The 16,800-nt window shown below is 37.3% G+C and overlaps 1 protein-coding gene across 1 annotated transcript in view; it reads left to right on the top strand.

Annotated features, from left to right (window-relative positions):
• Nucleotides 1-4,536: 4,536 nt before the first annotated feature.
• The window catches only part of LOC150086865 (UDP-N-acetylglucosamine transporter-like), a 103,136-nt gene continuing 90,872 nt past the window's right edge, over nt 4,537-16,800 (top strand). Inside the window, exon 1 of the mRNA XM_090372303.1 lies at nt 4,537-4,705. The gene's annotated coding sequence lies outside the window, so the exon portion shown is untranslated. The remainder of the gene's footprint in view (nt 4,706-16,800) is intronic.

Raw genomic sequence — 16,800 nt, 5'->3', positions numbered from 1 at the left:
CAGTTTGCTGCTGATTCCGATAGGCTACGCAAGGCTTCCACAGTAGACGAACCCTTCTTGAATCCGTATTGCGATGTCTCTGTGAGTTTCGCTGCCTGGTAATGCTGATTTATCCTTGTACAGAGTAGTCTTTCAAGCAGTTTGCTTGCAACCGGCAGTAGGGCTATTGGCCGATAGGAGTTTGGCAGGTGGGGTGGTTTGTTCGAATTTTTGGCGATTAATTTTATCTTTGCTGTCTTCCATTTTTTGGGGAATATGCCCTTAGCCAAGCAGCTGTTATATAGGTGTAAGAGGAGGTCTGGAACGATCTCCACGGTCTTCTTAATAATTTCGGGTTCTAAGTAGTCCAGGCCTGGACATTTATTATTTCTTATCGTGGTTGCCATTTGTTGTAGTTCATCCCGTGTGAAGGGTGGCTCCTGAGTGTCTGTTGAGTAAACTTCATTAACTTGACAGATGATAAGTTGCTCTGGCAGTGATGGCTCTATTGGTTTCGGGAAGATGGCATCCAATATATTGCTTATAGATTGTTGCCACGTGGTGGTATAATCACCTTGTGGTGTCTGGGTGGTTGAAATGACTTCCCCCCTGGGAAGTTTATTCGTCACTATCTTGTATACCACACCCCAGGGTTCGGTGTTCCCTGTTGTGCTTACAAAGGTCTCCCAGGCCTTGCGTTTACTCTTGACGATCGCATTTGTGTAGCTGTTTCTGGCTTCTCTATATCTTTCCCTTAAAGCTTCAACCTCATGGGCCGGCCATGTACGCCTTGCCCGCTGGAATTGTTTTCTTCTTGTAATTGTTTCCCGTCTGAGCTGTTGAATTTCCAGGGTCCACCACGGGACAGCCCCCCGGATCGGGCTTCTTCTTTTTATTGCTGCGTTGCTGGCTTCTGTTATTATCTTGGTTACTTTAGTTTGGGTTTTATTGGGTTCCTCGAGCTGATTTGTCTCAGTTAGATGTTGGGCCGTTGCTGGTATTAGGATTTCCTTAAAACGTTCCCAATTTGCTTTGCGGATGGCATATCGGCTCTGTATTTGCTTGGATATTGGGGCTCTGTCAAGTGACCTTGCTATCTGATAGGTAATCACTCTGTGATCGGACGTTGTCCACGAATCCCGAACAAGCCAATCCTTAATATAGCCTGCAACGTTCCTAGTGGACAGCGTGACGTCGATCGTGGCCTCCCACAGTGTGTTACAGAACGTGGGCAGTTGGTGTGGCCGATTTAGTACCATGATCGGGGAGTTAGAAAGATATTCGTCTAGTATTTGCCCGTTCCGAGTTCCGCTTCTGTCCGGAGTCAGGCTGTGCCAGGTGGGGGATCGGCAATTGACATCTCCCCCTATGATTATTTTCTCGTCTGGGAGCAAGTCTACCAAAACTTGAAGGTATTGTGTAGCTGGGGTAATGTCCTCCCCTGGTCTACAGTACAGTGCCACTATGTAGAACTGGCCTAGTGGCGTCAATACGTGGGCACAAGCTGCCCATGACGAGCATAGTTGTTTAACTTTCGTGACTGTGTAGTCTGGGTTGCGTACCACTACCGCCGCCCAAGGGGTATCTTCCTCATCGTGTACTATCTTATATGTGATTGGGTATCCACACACCCGTTTAGAGTGGGTGTACGGCTCCTGGAGTATGAGAATGTCTGCATTGATTTCGTCAGCTTTTATCCTTAGCTGTTCTGCCACTGCTCTGGCTCTTTGCGCATTTTGTTGGATGATCTCTATTTTGGATGTATTATATTTCTTATTGTTTGTCTCCATAGTCGGTTCTCTTTTGGTATTGACCCTTTGCTTTGATATAGACCGGGCAGTTTGGATCTCTGATCGAATGTGTGTATTCCATTTTGGCTGCTTTACAATTGGCACAGGTTGGATCCTGTTCCCTGTTGGGGCAAGTTTTGTACTCATGGCCCTTGCCAGAGCAATGGCCGCAAGTAGGCGTTGTCTGAGTACAGGTGTGGGTGGTGTGTCCGAACTTGCAGCACCGAAAGCATTTCGGCACCGCTGCATGCTCCCGGAACCGGTGGGATCCTCATTCTATATATATTCTGTTGCAGTTTTTCAGCTGTTGCCATGCAGATGGGTCTAGTTCAACTACCCAGTTCCTATTGGTTCCCGATCTGGTACCGGTTGAATACCTTGGTGTTACCGTGCATTTTTTTTTTTTTTTTTTTTTAGTGAGATTTCGACCGTGCAGCCCTGTTTCTATGTGCCCTGATTAATAAGTGATTTTAGTGTTGATTAAACATGGATTTACTGTTCGCCAAAGATTTGGACTTGAAGAACTTACGGTACTGAATTTATGATTTTAAAAATCATAAAATTTTTTTATGTGATTTTATGTGAAATTCTGTGCGGATCTAAAGAATTTATGTGAGTTTTTAATTCTTACATATGATAGCGTTGTGCCTGTATGTAGCCCGCATGCGTAGAGCCAATATGGCCGCCTTCACGATCGTCAATATGTCTGCCAGACACGTTGTTCATTTCACGGTCGTGGATTTCAGTTTAAGGTGTTTTTCTCATCAAAAGTATATACAGTGATTCCTCAACTCCAGTGGACTCTAAAGGCGAGAAACTTTCTCTGTGATTTGTTGGGAATTTGGCTGGTTAGAAGCGTCACTATTTGTATTCTTTGTGTCAGACCGCATGGTCACCATGTGGCTGACATTTGGGATATAGAGAGGCGACCGACATAACGCGGTCGCCACGCTTCTATCGGGCAACTTGACTGGGGAGGTGACGCAAGCTTAGTAACCTCGAACTGTAACCTAGTTCCAAATTTTCAGCGATCTTCGTACTCTTCAATTTAAGGAACAATGACCAAAACGGTTCCCCCACCCCCTCCATTACTAATAATAGGTCTCCTAGTGAACGCCTACAAGAAACTCCAGAAAGTCGCAATCCTGAACTCCCGTAGGATAGTCAGAGAGTTCCTCGACCAACAGTAAGACCAGACGTAACAATAACCACCCTGTGTACTTGGTAGCAATACCCGTCACGAGGTAGAATCCCCAATCAGGGAAAAATAATATAAGAGCAATAATAATAACATCCCGATCGTCGTGTCAACCAGAGGTATGGTGCCGAAGACCCATATTCGGGTAGTCTAAAAATAGTAGGTTTTTTTTGTTTTTTTTTTTATCTAAACATCATTGCTGACCAGGTACACCCTTTCATGGCAACGGTCTTCCCCTCTGGCGGTGGCGGTGGGAGACCATGAGCCAGGATTGACACAATCCTGAACACCTGTAGGATAGTCAGAGAGTTCCTCGACCAACAGTAACACCAGACATAACAACAGCCACCCTGTGTACTTGGTAGCAATACCGGTCACAACAATTTTTCCCCAACTGGGAGAAATAATATAAAGAGCAATAATAATAATAATAATCATGCATTGTTCAGAATTTTTTATAAACAGTGAAATAGAGTATAACAGACAAAAAAAAAAAAAAAAAATTGAATGTGAGAGAACAAAATCAGTAGTTATTTGGATAGAGAAGGTAAGAAGGGACAGTGATGACTTTGAAAAACGTGCCATTTTTGATTGTTATAAAGGTCAATTATAAATGTCAACACTCTCAAACACAATAAGGTCGCCTCAAAAGTTAACATCAGAAGCCAGCGCAAAAATACCATCTGATCAAAGAAAGTGTACCATATTACAAATTCGAGCCTCAGGCTGTACTAGCTGCCTACTCACAAACTATACTGGAACCGTACCATAATAATGGATAAGAGGATCAGACCAGACTTGACCTTCTTCGGCAAGAAGGAAATGGCTACCTACCTGAAGGTACACAGACCTAAGACAGGAAGTCAATGAACCTGGTGGTGCCAAAGAGCTTCCATAAGAACCTAGCAGTAATATGCCTCCCAGAGCATACGTACATGGGATTCCTGAAAGTTGCGATTCTGAGCACTTGTTGGATAGTAATAGAGTTCCTTGACCAATAGTAATAACAATAATAATAGTAACCGGTAACAATTCCCCCCTCCCCCCCATGCACATGGTACCAATATCCGTAACCTAGCGGAAAAATCCCATAAAGGAGGAAAAGTTTTAAAATAATAATAAATATTATTTAAAGTCTGTTTCTTTTGATTTTTGATACTGGCTGTGGTAACGTGCACGGACGTTTTGCGCACACTGCCGGATTGTGCCCTACGCTGCCACAAAAAAAAAAAAAAAAAAAAAGCAGAAGAAGAAGAAGAAGAAGAAAAATCATTTGTGTTTGTAAATCGGTTGCAATAAAACAGTTATAGTGAAGTTGGCTGGCTATAGCATACTATGACTTTTTAATTATAATTATTAACTTGAATTAATTTATTTTGACTTTCATTATTACAGTGCCAATTAATAGTAACTGCCCGGTACAGCACAATCCGTCACATATTGAATTTCTGCTCACATCTCTCTCCTGGAGCGCCTATCCAGTAATTTTACATTTTTTTTTTAATATTACGCCATCTACCGACTTTGAAGGAGGTTCATTGGAAAGTTAACTGAATTTCTTTTCAGGTGCAGAATTTAAACCCATACGGTGCGGTATCCTATGCAATAATGATTTATAATAATATTTCAGTGCGCATGGTTATTAAAATCTTTTTACGTGTCAAAGGATGGAGGAATGATTAGCTGTGTTGATTCCCTTCTAATAGGATGCGTGCTGGCATGTTTATGAATGCGTGTTGTGAGTATAATATAAATTTAAAAGAACATTTAATTTTCTTTAGAGGGCTTTAGTTTTATTTTGAGTATGTACTTAATTGATACAAATTTTGTTATAAGTTAATATACTGCTTAATTAATCGAAAACTGCTTTGTAGGTTTTCAGTTTTAGAAGTTGTGGTCCAGTTCAGCGGTTCCCAAACTTCAGTGAATAAGAACCCCTTTTAGCTTGAAGAAGTTGAATACTTTCACCGACCCACCCCAAAACACACAGTATTCATTCTATGCTCTAAATTTTTTCGGTTTTTAAATACTGATAAATTTCGAACAATTCGCGAACCTCCAGAGTCCGTTGACCAAAGTGGTCTGGTTCATAATTTTCATGGAGTAACCACTTTAAACAAATAAATAATAAAAATAAAGAAACGCATTAACCTGTTAGCGCATGCATGAAAATTTGAGATTTGGCACGCGCCTTTGGTTAAAATTTTCAAAAATGTGAATTAAAAATAAATTGAACAATAAGAAAGGAAATCGGAAATAAGAAAGGAAATCGTAACACACACAGATACAACAAGCAACCAATAATGTGTTTTGACAGGCCATTTTTTTTAAATGAAAATTAAATTTAGGTATATGCATCAGGCGTTGCCTTGCGAAAAAAAAATTAAAATTAATTAAAATAACCAAACTCAGATGTACCGTTTGAGGACAGTAAAGCACTCACACCTGCGTTTGTATTATTATGTTTATTTCGGAATTGGATATATGTGCATATTTCCAATTCGGAAATAAATGGAGCAAGTGTTTTCTGGTATTTTTTTCTGCACTGACAGAAAAATCAATATCACTCTGCAATATCACTATCACAAAAGGTCAATTCAGTCACAAGAACTTGTTCATTGATATAAGCAGTGCAGAATTGCAATATGGAAAGTACAATGTATACAGACAGGATATCAAGGGAGAAGGAATTATGCTGTTAGTTAGAAACACAAAATCGAAGTAAGTGCATCCAGTTGATATAGATAGAGAGTACAATGCTGAGGCAGTTTGGTGTGACATAAGCACTGTGAAAGCAAAAATGAGAGTAGGAGTGTGTTATAGGCCCATTCTGTGTCCATTATAACCCATGCTGTGTCTGAATTTTTACTCAAGTTTTTGTCTAGATGAACCATGGCAGGATCATCTAGACAAGACTTGAGTAATAATTCAGACACAGCATGGGTTTGTTAAGGGGGAAGTCTTGTCTGCCCAATTTGGATACTTTGATGTGGCCACAAAGGAAATAGATGCAAAAATTAATTTTGATATCATATACTTGAATTTTAGGAAAGCTTTTGATACTGTTGCACGTGGGAGATTGTTACTGAATAAATTATAGCAAAATAGCATTAAGGGAAAATTGCTGCTATGGATAAAGGGATGGTTGAGTGGAAATAAGCAGAGAATGGTAATCAATGGACACTGTTCTTAATGGACTAATGTTATTAGTGGAGTCCCCCAGGTTTTGGTGTTGGGCCCATTGTTGTTTTACAGCAATGGAAGACTTATATTTATCTTTTATTATAACTATTATTATAGTTATATTTATCAACTATATTGATGAAGGTATATCAGGCTTAATGTCCACGGTTGCTGATGATACAAAGGTTGGAAGGGTTGTTAATGTCAGTATGCTACTGCAACAGGATCTAGAAAAGTTGAGCAGATGGATTGAGAAGTGGCAACTGAAGTTTAACATTGAAAAATACAAAGTACTGCATATGGGTAGAAGTAACCCCCAGAGAAATGTACCAACTGTGTGCTACTACACTCAGGGTAATGTACAATGAAAAAGACCTTGAGCTAATTGTGCAGTCAGATATGAAGTTTTCAGAGCAGTGGAGACAGGCTGCCAGAGTAGCTCATGGGGTCATGTCAACAATATACAGGAACTTTGTTAGCAGGAATAAGGAGGTAATTATCCCTTTGTATGAGACACTGTTGGGCCACACCTTGAGTACTGCATACAAGTTTGGAGGCCTCATTTTAGGAAGGATGTAGAGCTGCTGGAATGAGTACAGTGGAGGCAGTGCTGTGCTGACCTGGGGTGCAAAGGGTGCATCGCACCCAGGTGCTGAATATTTAGGGGCACTGACGCTAAAGGCCATTAAATTATATAATTCTTATATTAAAATCTCAACAAAAAATTATAAAAGATTTTTTTTTAAATTAATAAGTGACTTAAAATAATAATTTTTAATCAGTATTTTAAGTCACTTAAGTAATGGGGCAGAAAATTAAAATTAAATTTTTAATAATTTTGGAGAGAAATTTAATTTTTGACGAATTATAATTACTTTTTTTTTTGATTAAATATTATTTATTTAAACAACAGTTTGTTGAATCATTCTCTTTAGATGGCTGACAGAAAAAATAAACTTTCCGATGCAGCCTACCGAAAAAGAAAATTAGAAAAAGAGGAGAGTATAAAAAAGTTACTACTTCAATTTCAAGATTTTTTTAAACCAGCATCTGCAAAAAGTCAAACTGGAGAATTATCGCAATCACAGTTAGATACTTTCTATGATGACAAAATCAGTGAGGAACAAAACATCACTCAAAATTCCATAGAAGATTGCTTTTTGGAAAATCAACCACCTATTGAAGAAATTATAAAAAGTTGAATGTACGACAGGAACCTCTACTGGTGATACTCCAGATTTGACCAGTAAATGTTTTGAAAATGATATGTACGATCCAGGGTTATGGCTAAAATTGTTAATGAACAGTATTAGAATGTTTTTAGTAGAACTCGATCTAGAACAGGTTTAACTTTCTTTTAGATGATAAGAATAGGTCATTTTCTACAGAATATTATTATAAACAAGTAATGGGGAGACACCCACCGAAGAGTGAACCAACAAGCTCCGAAACTCATCTGGGTGGTGGCGCCCACTGAGAATAAATAACAGTAGTCTCCTGTATTAGAGAAGCATTGTTTATTCGAAGTAGTGTAATACCTGGTATCTCGTTGTGAAGGTAGCCACAATATGAGATAAAATCAAACGATGCCTTTATGCTACTACATGTATTTAACTTATGGGTAAACTATATAATATTGGTGTATTTACATCAATATTATATAGTTAATTTAAACCCATAACGTATTGTGCATTTAGTCCTCAAAATAAGACGTGTGCATACGAATTGACTCGTCTTCCCTAACTTTTCAGTGACTGACGAGAAAACAGTTGATGTAAAAGGCCTAAAGGGCAGCAAATTATTTCTTGCACCCAGGCGGCAAACACCCTTGCTGCGCCCCTGAGTGGAGGGCAACAAGATGGGTGAGGGGATCGAAGAGATCCTCTTACCAACAATGGCTTAAGTTCTGTAAATTGCAGCATTTGGAGACTAGGCAACTGCGATGTAATCTGATTGAAGTGTATAAGGCCTTGAATGGGTTGAGAAGGTTTAGTGCTGTTGGGATTTTTCCTCTTGCTCAGATTACGAACCTGAGGGGGCATAAATTCAAATTGAGGAAAGACAGTTGTAAAATAGATGTGCGGAAATTTGTCTTTAGCCAGCAGGTAGTTGATTGCTGGAACAAACTTCCATCTGTCGTTGTGGAAGTTGATAGGTTAAATAAATTTAAGGAGGAACTGAACAGGCATTTGGAGGGAATGGTGTGAATTTTTTTTTTTTTTTTTTTTTTTTGGCTGATGCTCATACACTTGTTTTCTTGCATCACATGCCACTACTACAGAAAGGATAGACAGGACAGAAAGGGAGAAGGGGTTATGCAGTTAGTAAAGAAACACACAAAATCTAAGGACATGAATCCAATTGATGTTGATGCACAATGCAATGTTGAGTCTGTTTGGTGTGACATAAGCACTGGGAAAGGAAAAATGAGAGTAGGTGTGTGTTATAGGCCAAATGAATCTCAAGGCATTAATGAGTTCTCAAGGCATCTTAAAAATCCCCTTCCTGTGGTATAGATGGAATATTCTTGAATATGCCAGTGGGGAGGTTGTGTTCAAATGTTTTGAAATGGTACTGTTTTCAAGATTTATTAGAAAATTTTTATGCCTGTGTGTGCACCCAGCTTAATATATATTAGCCAGAAGCATGGTTTGTGGCTTGTGAATAGGAACTAAAAATTTACTTTCTTATTTAATGCCCTAAGCATAAAAATATGGCGAGTCTTTAAAATGGTTTTGGTTCCTTCTTAAGAACCATATTTGCAGATTAAAATATGCATCCGCATTTTTGAAGGTAAAATTTAGAAAAAAAATATGTTGTTGTGTATATATAGGGTGTTTCAAAAGTGATGGTCAATAATTTAAAGGTGAATTGTAAACTGTACAGACTACAATATGCAAAAAAAGCCTAGTAAACATGGGTCCTGAAGTGAATCGTTTTAGAGATATTACATATTTCTAGTTGGGATCCACCACTGATAAGGTGAACTGTACAGAGTTGGAATCCACCACTGAGTTGTTTGTTTAGGTTATGTTATGCTCATTCTCTCTGTTTTCTCCCCTTCAATGCTCTGAGAAGTAGCAGGCATACTAGTACTTGTCAAAGGATAGTCAACATGGAAAGAAGTTATAGCAACAAAGAGTATGTGGACATGCACTCCATGTATGGTAAAGCCAACGGTAGTGCACTCGAGACTGCACGTTTGTACCAAGAAGCATTTCCCCACCGAAGGCAGCCCAACAGGTGCACATTCATCAGGGTACATCAATGCCTTAGAGAACATGGGTGCTTCGCACATGGAGTACAAGCAGGTAGGCCCAGAAGCATAACGCCTGATGTTGAGGGAAGGGTGTTAGAAAGAACATCCTGTAACATGTAACATCTATAAAATCCTGTGATGTTGAAACCAAAAATTAAAAATGTATTATCTTATGTTTAATAAAACCACCCTTAGCAAAGGATTCACAACTTTTTGCTAAACTAGTGCTCCTATAGTCAGTGGTGGATCTTAATAGAAAATGTGCATTATCTTGAAAACAGTTCATTTGGGCCCTGATGTTCACTGGGACTTTTTTGCTTATTTTAGTTTGTACTTTTCACCTTTAAATTATTGACCATCATTTTTGAAACACCCTGTATATATAAAAATTGAACATGCTCACTAAACTAAATGTCACTGTAGAACGAAGCTTTAACTAATCACAGAATGCCAAAAACTTATATTTTACTGGGGAGTACAGTTTTCCAGGGCTGTATGGCCCATGGGGGAGGGTGACTCTTGATCAGTGCTATTACTGAGGAGTTATCTGGCTATAAGCTGGATAGTGTGGCCTTCCAGACAGGTGTCTTTCTTTGGATGTAAAATGCTCAGATTTCCAAATTAATATAAAATAATCAAATTCAAGTGTAAGTTAATTTTGTCAAGTTCCCTTCCATTAGGCTCATTCCGAGTGTGTTTATTCTACAGGCCAGTAGGATTGTCAAGAATATGACGAGTCTGCATGCGGTTGGAATGGGCAAACAAGTGTGAATGTCTTATGGGTGACTTCAGTCTGCCATTAATTGATTGGAATATGTGGGAGGGAAGCTCACTATGGGGAACAAAATTTTAAAATAAACTAGTTGATTATTATGTGTACCAGCATGTTAGAAAAAATACTAGGGGTAAGAATATTTTAGACCTCATCATTATTCACAAATCAGATGGCATTATAGAGCTTACAGTGCAGGAATCATTGAAAGGTAGTGATCATATAGTCACTAGTTGGAAGATGAAAAATGATGGTGCAGTAGCTAAAGGCATGTGTTTTGATTTCACAAAGGGGGTTGTGACAGTTTAAGGGGTGCTACATGGCATCTATTAATTGGGTGGATTGCAGAGGTAGGGTGAATACATTAGAATAATGGAATATCATAAAGGGAAAGGAAGTAATCATGGAAGCCATGAACACATAAATGGCACGAGAAGGATGTTGAGATAGATGAATACAAAGCTGGCCAGTCTGATAGAGTAGAAAAAGCTAACATGGAAAAGTTACACAGAGATAGAGAGATGAAAAGTACTGAAGTCTACAACAGTTACAAGAGTTGATCTGTAATAGTACCACACTAAAGAAAGCTTTAGTGTGGGAAGGGGTTCGAGCCCGTGACCACCAAATACGGAGGATGGGGAAAGATCAGGGAATGACCACCGCATATCCCCGGAGCAATATGGCCTTAGTTGCTAATGCTCCTAAAAACTAAACAACAGTGTGGGAAACCACTGGCTAAGAGAGCAGAAAATGGGGACAAGGGGTTTTTCATGTACAGCAGACTCTCGATTAACCGGGATGCTTCAAGATTCCAAATTAAAAAAATAAAAATAATCAACCAGAAATCAAAAAATTCAAGTAATAATTAGAATAGGTATAAACAGATATTTTGCAAGTCGTAAATAAGCGACAAGCGGCATTATAAGTCGTCAATCCCCGCTGTGTTCACAGCCGCCGCTCAAAAAAAAAAACAAAAAAAAAACCCCAAGTGTTTAGTTTTAGTGCATCGCGTCGATTGTTGTGTTCCGTTGCAGCACAAAAGGACAAATTTTGTTTCGTTATTTATGTTAGGGATGTTGGAATTTTTTTTTTTATTGTTTAGAAATCATGAAAATGATAGGCAAATGCAAACAAAAACCCGAAATTATTCAAAAGTTTGAAAACGGTGCATCTGTTAAATCTCTAAGGAATCATTATAATAAGGATGTATCAAAATGGCCAAACATTAACAAGTATCGCGCGGAATTCAGATTTGTCAATAATAATATAGTAGCAATATGTTATTAGTCTTTCCAAGTTACGTAAAACCCGACGAAGTAAGAAGTCTTAGAACGTATCTCTTACGTATGTCGGGGACTTTTGTATTTTTGGATTATCTGGGATTTGTTTTTTACCCTCTATCCTGGAAAATCGAGAGTCTACTGTATGTGAATATAAAGAAGAAGAAAAATCACAATGGACTCTTGAATACTGGGTGTGGTAAAGTCTTATATAACCCACCTTACGTTGCTGATAAATTAAATAGGTACTTCGCATCAATCTTTACTGATAAAAGGTCCTTCATGCTGAGGAGAGACTGTACAAGTAAGGCTGAGATATATGAAATTAGTGATTTTGAAATTACAGATGATTGCTTATTAGGAAAACTTGAGCCTGGCAAGTAAGGTTGATGCATATACTCAGTAATTTTGGTTGCCAGAGTGTGTATATTTTCTAGAAATAAATTTTCTAACATTTCAAAACAATTTATTAATACATAACATATTAAGATACTATCTTTTTATCATACATACATGATGCGGACAATATTAAGAATTATTTTTAAAAATATTTGGTTATCTTTTGTACACAGTATTTTAACGTACATCAATCATTAAAAAAATGCCCACATTTGTTTTAACATACTTCATATTTTCAGGAACATTTTCTTCACACTGCAGGCCTCGATGAAGTTTCAAAAGCTGCCAACATTTCGTGTTTAGAAGGTTTAATACTTTTGTTGGCCTCATTTTCCTTTTCTCATCATTGATATTGTCACTACTTTTTGAATTTTTTTTTTTTTTTTTTTAAACTGTCTAAAATGTTGGGGTCATTCAGATATTCAGGTTCTGTGACCATGTAAACAGAGATATGGAAAATTTACAGAAAGTGTGGATGATGCGAAACAACAGATTATTTGTCAGGAAAAGAAAATCACTCTCTCTTAATTCTCTAATAGGGCACTTACAGTAGTGCCCTGTTAGAGAATTTGGGAATACCCCTTGATCTGTTTACCACTGTGACCTCTCAGCATGTGAGACAGGTGGTCAGGTAAGTTTTATAAGTACCTCTAAGTTGTAGAATGGTAACCCCTTTAACTCTTTTAATTTGTGCTTAGCAGCAGCACTAATTGCCTAAATTGCTTGAAGGCCAGAAGTGCGTACCTTAAGTCCTAATCTAATCCGTTCATTATATGAAAATTTTCTTCGCTCAGTTGAAACGTTTTAAATGTAATTACCAAGGGGAATTCAAAAAAATTCACTAAATAGAAAAATTAGCTATAAAGGAATTCATTAAACAAAGGTCCCATTGAGTAATTTAAAATTCTAAAAATGGTTATAAAGTTTTATATAGCAAATATCTTAACAATAGACAGCAAAAAAATGCAAATTTAGTTAAATGACTATAAGCACATACTTAAATAACTATGTAAACAAAATTATTGAATATTACAAATTTTGAAATGAATTGCATCCAGATGTCATATGTGACTCTTAATAAAGGTGCCCATAAGCCGTACCATTGTGGACCTTCCCAAAAAAAAGCATTTACTGTACCTATCACTGTGGTATATTTGTATAATTGTAGATAGTGAAAACCTAACAGTACAATAAGAAAAGGTATTTTGGGGTAGAGAGAAAGTAGAAATTTGATATTGAATGTTAAACGTAAAGTATATTTTATTAAAGGCGTGGTGGCCCTGACTTTCGGTAATGTATAGGGTAACTTCCTGTTTGATTTTACTGCAAGGGACTTTTCAGAATAAAGCACCTTTGTTACTGTCTTCATGCCACTTGATATTATTTCCAGATGGAATATTGACAAGTACTTTCCATCCATTTGAAGCAGAAAACATTCTTCACTACCCACAGTATAATGGATTACTTTCCATGCAATTAAGGAATACTACTGTTCAGTGGCATAGCCAGGGTAGGGTCACATTGTATCCTCCTGATACCGAAATCTGGTATTGTGCCGCATTTTTAGAAAAGTAATACTGCGATATACATTGTAGAACTTAAGTATTTATTCAAAGTTTTTAAAAATATTAAATTTTATATCTATAATTCATTTATGTATTATTTTTGCAGTTCATTTTGTTTCACATGTTTATTTTCATAATTTTATAGGTATTGCTTATATTTTATACAAAATATCATATATATGTAACGATTAAAAAAATGTACTAAATATATTAATAAAATAATACTTTATAAAATATTTTGTTGTTATTATTTACACATTTAATATAATGTTTTTGTAATACAGACATATACAGATATTCAGAAACCTTATTTAAAACCTAAAATAAAAAACATAGATTAGCATTAGGTTGCACCTTTTTTGTGAATGTCTGACAAAAAGTCCTGGTTACACCACTGTTTTATTTTACTAATGTTCATGCGAAGTTCCTTTGACACCAGTTTTCAAAGTTTATAACGCAGCTATCAATAGAAATATTTTCTGTAAATTTCGTTAGAAGAAAAAATATACATCCAGAAAGCGTGCTGTACCGATATTGTTCTCTAAAAACAATTACAATGAAGCAAACTTTTCTTTTCTTAAATGCGTATTGCAGTGTTATCAGTTTTACACCATTTTTTTTCCCTTTCCAGTAGATGAATTTCCTTGATTTTTGTGTTAGTAGATACAATACACATTGAAGAAAGGAAGTATGATCTTTTCGTTTTTCAAAAACAATTCCTTGCAATTCTTTTGGTTATGTTTCTTATGCCAAGAAACAGTTGCATTCATTTTTTATTATTTTTTTTTCCCTGTATCACGCTCATGAGTTATGGGGCCTTCCATGTCACTCATTGCTCCGTGTAGCCAGTGACAGAGCACACACACACACACGGGAAATTAAAACAAATTCAGTGACGCATTCTATAATCAAGGTCAACACCTGATTGATTTTCATGGGAATAATTAGAAAAAGCATACTTCAACATACATTTTTGCTGTTTGCACGATAGTTAGATTTTTATGAATTTCAAAGTTGGGACATCAAAGAAATTACTTCTGTTTATGTATATTGAGAGTTTCAATTTTGTAGATAGAATAGAAATTATTAGTTAATTTCACTATGGTAATTTTCACCCCAGCAGACTAACAACACTTGAAAATGGGACTGATTGTTTGGGAATAATATTCCTGTAAAATTGCTAGTCGAGATAATCCCTACATAAGTTGCCACGTAGGGAAAGGAAGAAAAGTGGGAAGAAAGGAAGCAAAAAGGGTGCCAAAATAAGTATGCTCCAGCTGGACTTTCCATGTTACCACATACAAGCATTATTGCCCCAAATGCCACTAGCCAGTGTGGATTGAAGTGCGTGCTGCTCTACAGTTTAACAACCGGCTTGCAAAATTCTTGAAAATTTAACAACCGGCTTATGCGAGCTGTCTCCAGCACACCACTGCAGTTAAATGATGGCCTAACCTTGAATCTTAATTGTTGGCATAAACCAGTCAAGACACTGCCCTCCAAAATAGGACTTAGATTAACTCAATGTATCTTTTGTTTCTGTATGTATAACTAGTCCTGGCCGACCGGGCTAGCCGCGTGGGTAAAGTACCTGCCCGGCAACCCAAAGGTTGCGGGTTCGATTCCCGCCTCAGGCTTGGATCAAAGTACTGCAAAAACCTTGGGAGGTGCGGTATGGCCACAGAAGCCGATGCGCCAACAACTACCAAATCAAAAAAAAAATAACTAGTCCTCAGAGGATAGCTGCAATACTAATAACTGTAACATTTAGGTTTGTGATATTCTCATTCCCACTGCAGTTAAATTCATATGTGGTTTGTAGTATATATAGGCTTCCACTATAAATTAATTACACATCAATTAACTTATTTCCATGTAGTGCCTGAATATTATTTTACATTATCCATGATCTTCAACTGCATCAATTTTTGAGGTTTCATCAGAATAGGGCTATTCAAAATGTATCTGCACTGCAGTGATATAAAGGCAGTGAATATACTTTATCTCCTTTGAAATAGTGTCCAGTAAATACAAGAATTTATAAATAAAAATTTTATTATCATACTATATGTTTTTTGCTTGCATAATTAGTAATATTGTATTCAAATAAATTCTCATCGCAGTCTTTGCCAGAAAGTATTTAATAATTAGGATTGAACTTAATTAAATGTTACAGGGTCTTCAACCTTTATTCAGAGATAAATAATGATGAAATATAATTAAAATTACTAAAAAGCATAAAACTCAGGCTTAGACTATAGATTATAGTTTGTAATTGAAAATACAATTGATTCCGGTTATTTGGGACACATCGGGACTAGTGCATTTTGGCCCGATTAAGCGGCTGCCCCAATTATCCGAAGTTTCACGTAAGAAAAGTTAAAAATACAATGGACCCTCACTTTACAATTGGTTTACTGTACAATCAAATCACGTTACGATGGACTCGCCAAATTTCAAGTAACAGGAGTAACAAGTTACGCAGCTTTAAAAATAGGAATGAAGAGAAGATTCTGAAAATTAATTTTTTTATATGATTGAAGATTCCATGGAAGTGTAAACACATTTCAGCATAATAACCCACAGAATTCCAGCTGTTGGTATTATCGCAGTTTCAATAAGATCGAGTTTACTATCCATTTATGATAGATTGCTCTAACAGAAAAGCCCAATAAACCGGTGACTGCTAATTGTTTTATGGTTCTGATCTCCAGAAATCCGACCGAACCATGTGTACGGTCGGAGGCGATCGTAGGGTAATCTCTAGTGCTGCGGTCTCCTGCCCCAATTAAACAACTTGTCCCAATTAAGCGAAGTAAACCCTAGCTATTTTCTCGATTGGGTTCTGTTTTTTAAGATTTTCCCCAAATAAGCAGCTGCCCCAATTAAATGGTGGCCCAAATAATCAGAATCCACTGTATTAATAGTAATACTTGGGATGCTGCAAATGTGTGCATTTTGAATGCCCGACTGAAGACCTTGTCCTAAACTCAGTTAAAAAGAATAATGGTGGCGAAAATCCTGGATTAAAGTCCTTTGTCAGATTCTGGCTCTTGATTGGACCAGGGAGGGATTTTAATCTCCTTCTATACCCAATAAAGTTTCGGGACTGGTATATATCTGACTGGCCTTTGCAAACACCCTCCTCCTATCATTTGTATTGCAGGCAGGATCCAGTTGTTTTAACTTGGCATCATAGTTCTTGGAAGTACTGTGGTGTGCCACAATATGAATGTTCTTCTAGCTGGAGCTGAGTTTACAGTAGTGTAGTATTCACCACACTAGGTTGACCTGGAAGACCATATCCCTAGCCTCCTATGTAGGGAGATAGAAGCTCCTTACATAGCTTGAGTTTCCTATTCCCTGCATAGAATC

The sequence above is a fragment of the Mastigoproctus giganteus genome, chromosome 4 (assembly GCF_048544385.1).
Source record: "Mastigoproctus giganteus isolate SK-2022 chromosome 4, ASM4854438v1, whole genome shotgun sequence".
NCBI lineage: Eukaryota > Metazoa > Arthropoda > Arachnida > Uropygi > Thelyphonidae > Mastigoproctus > Mastigoproctus giganteus.
The sequence above is the reverse complement of the archived record's forward strand: the minus strand, read 5'-3'. Positions and strand labels throughout refer to the sequence as shown.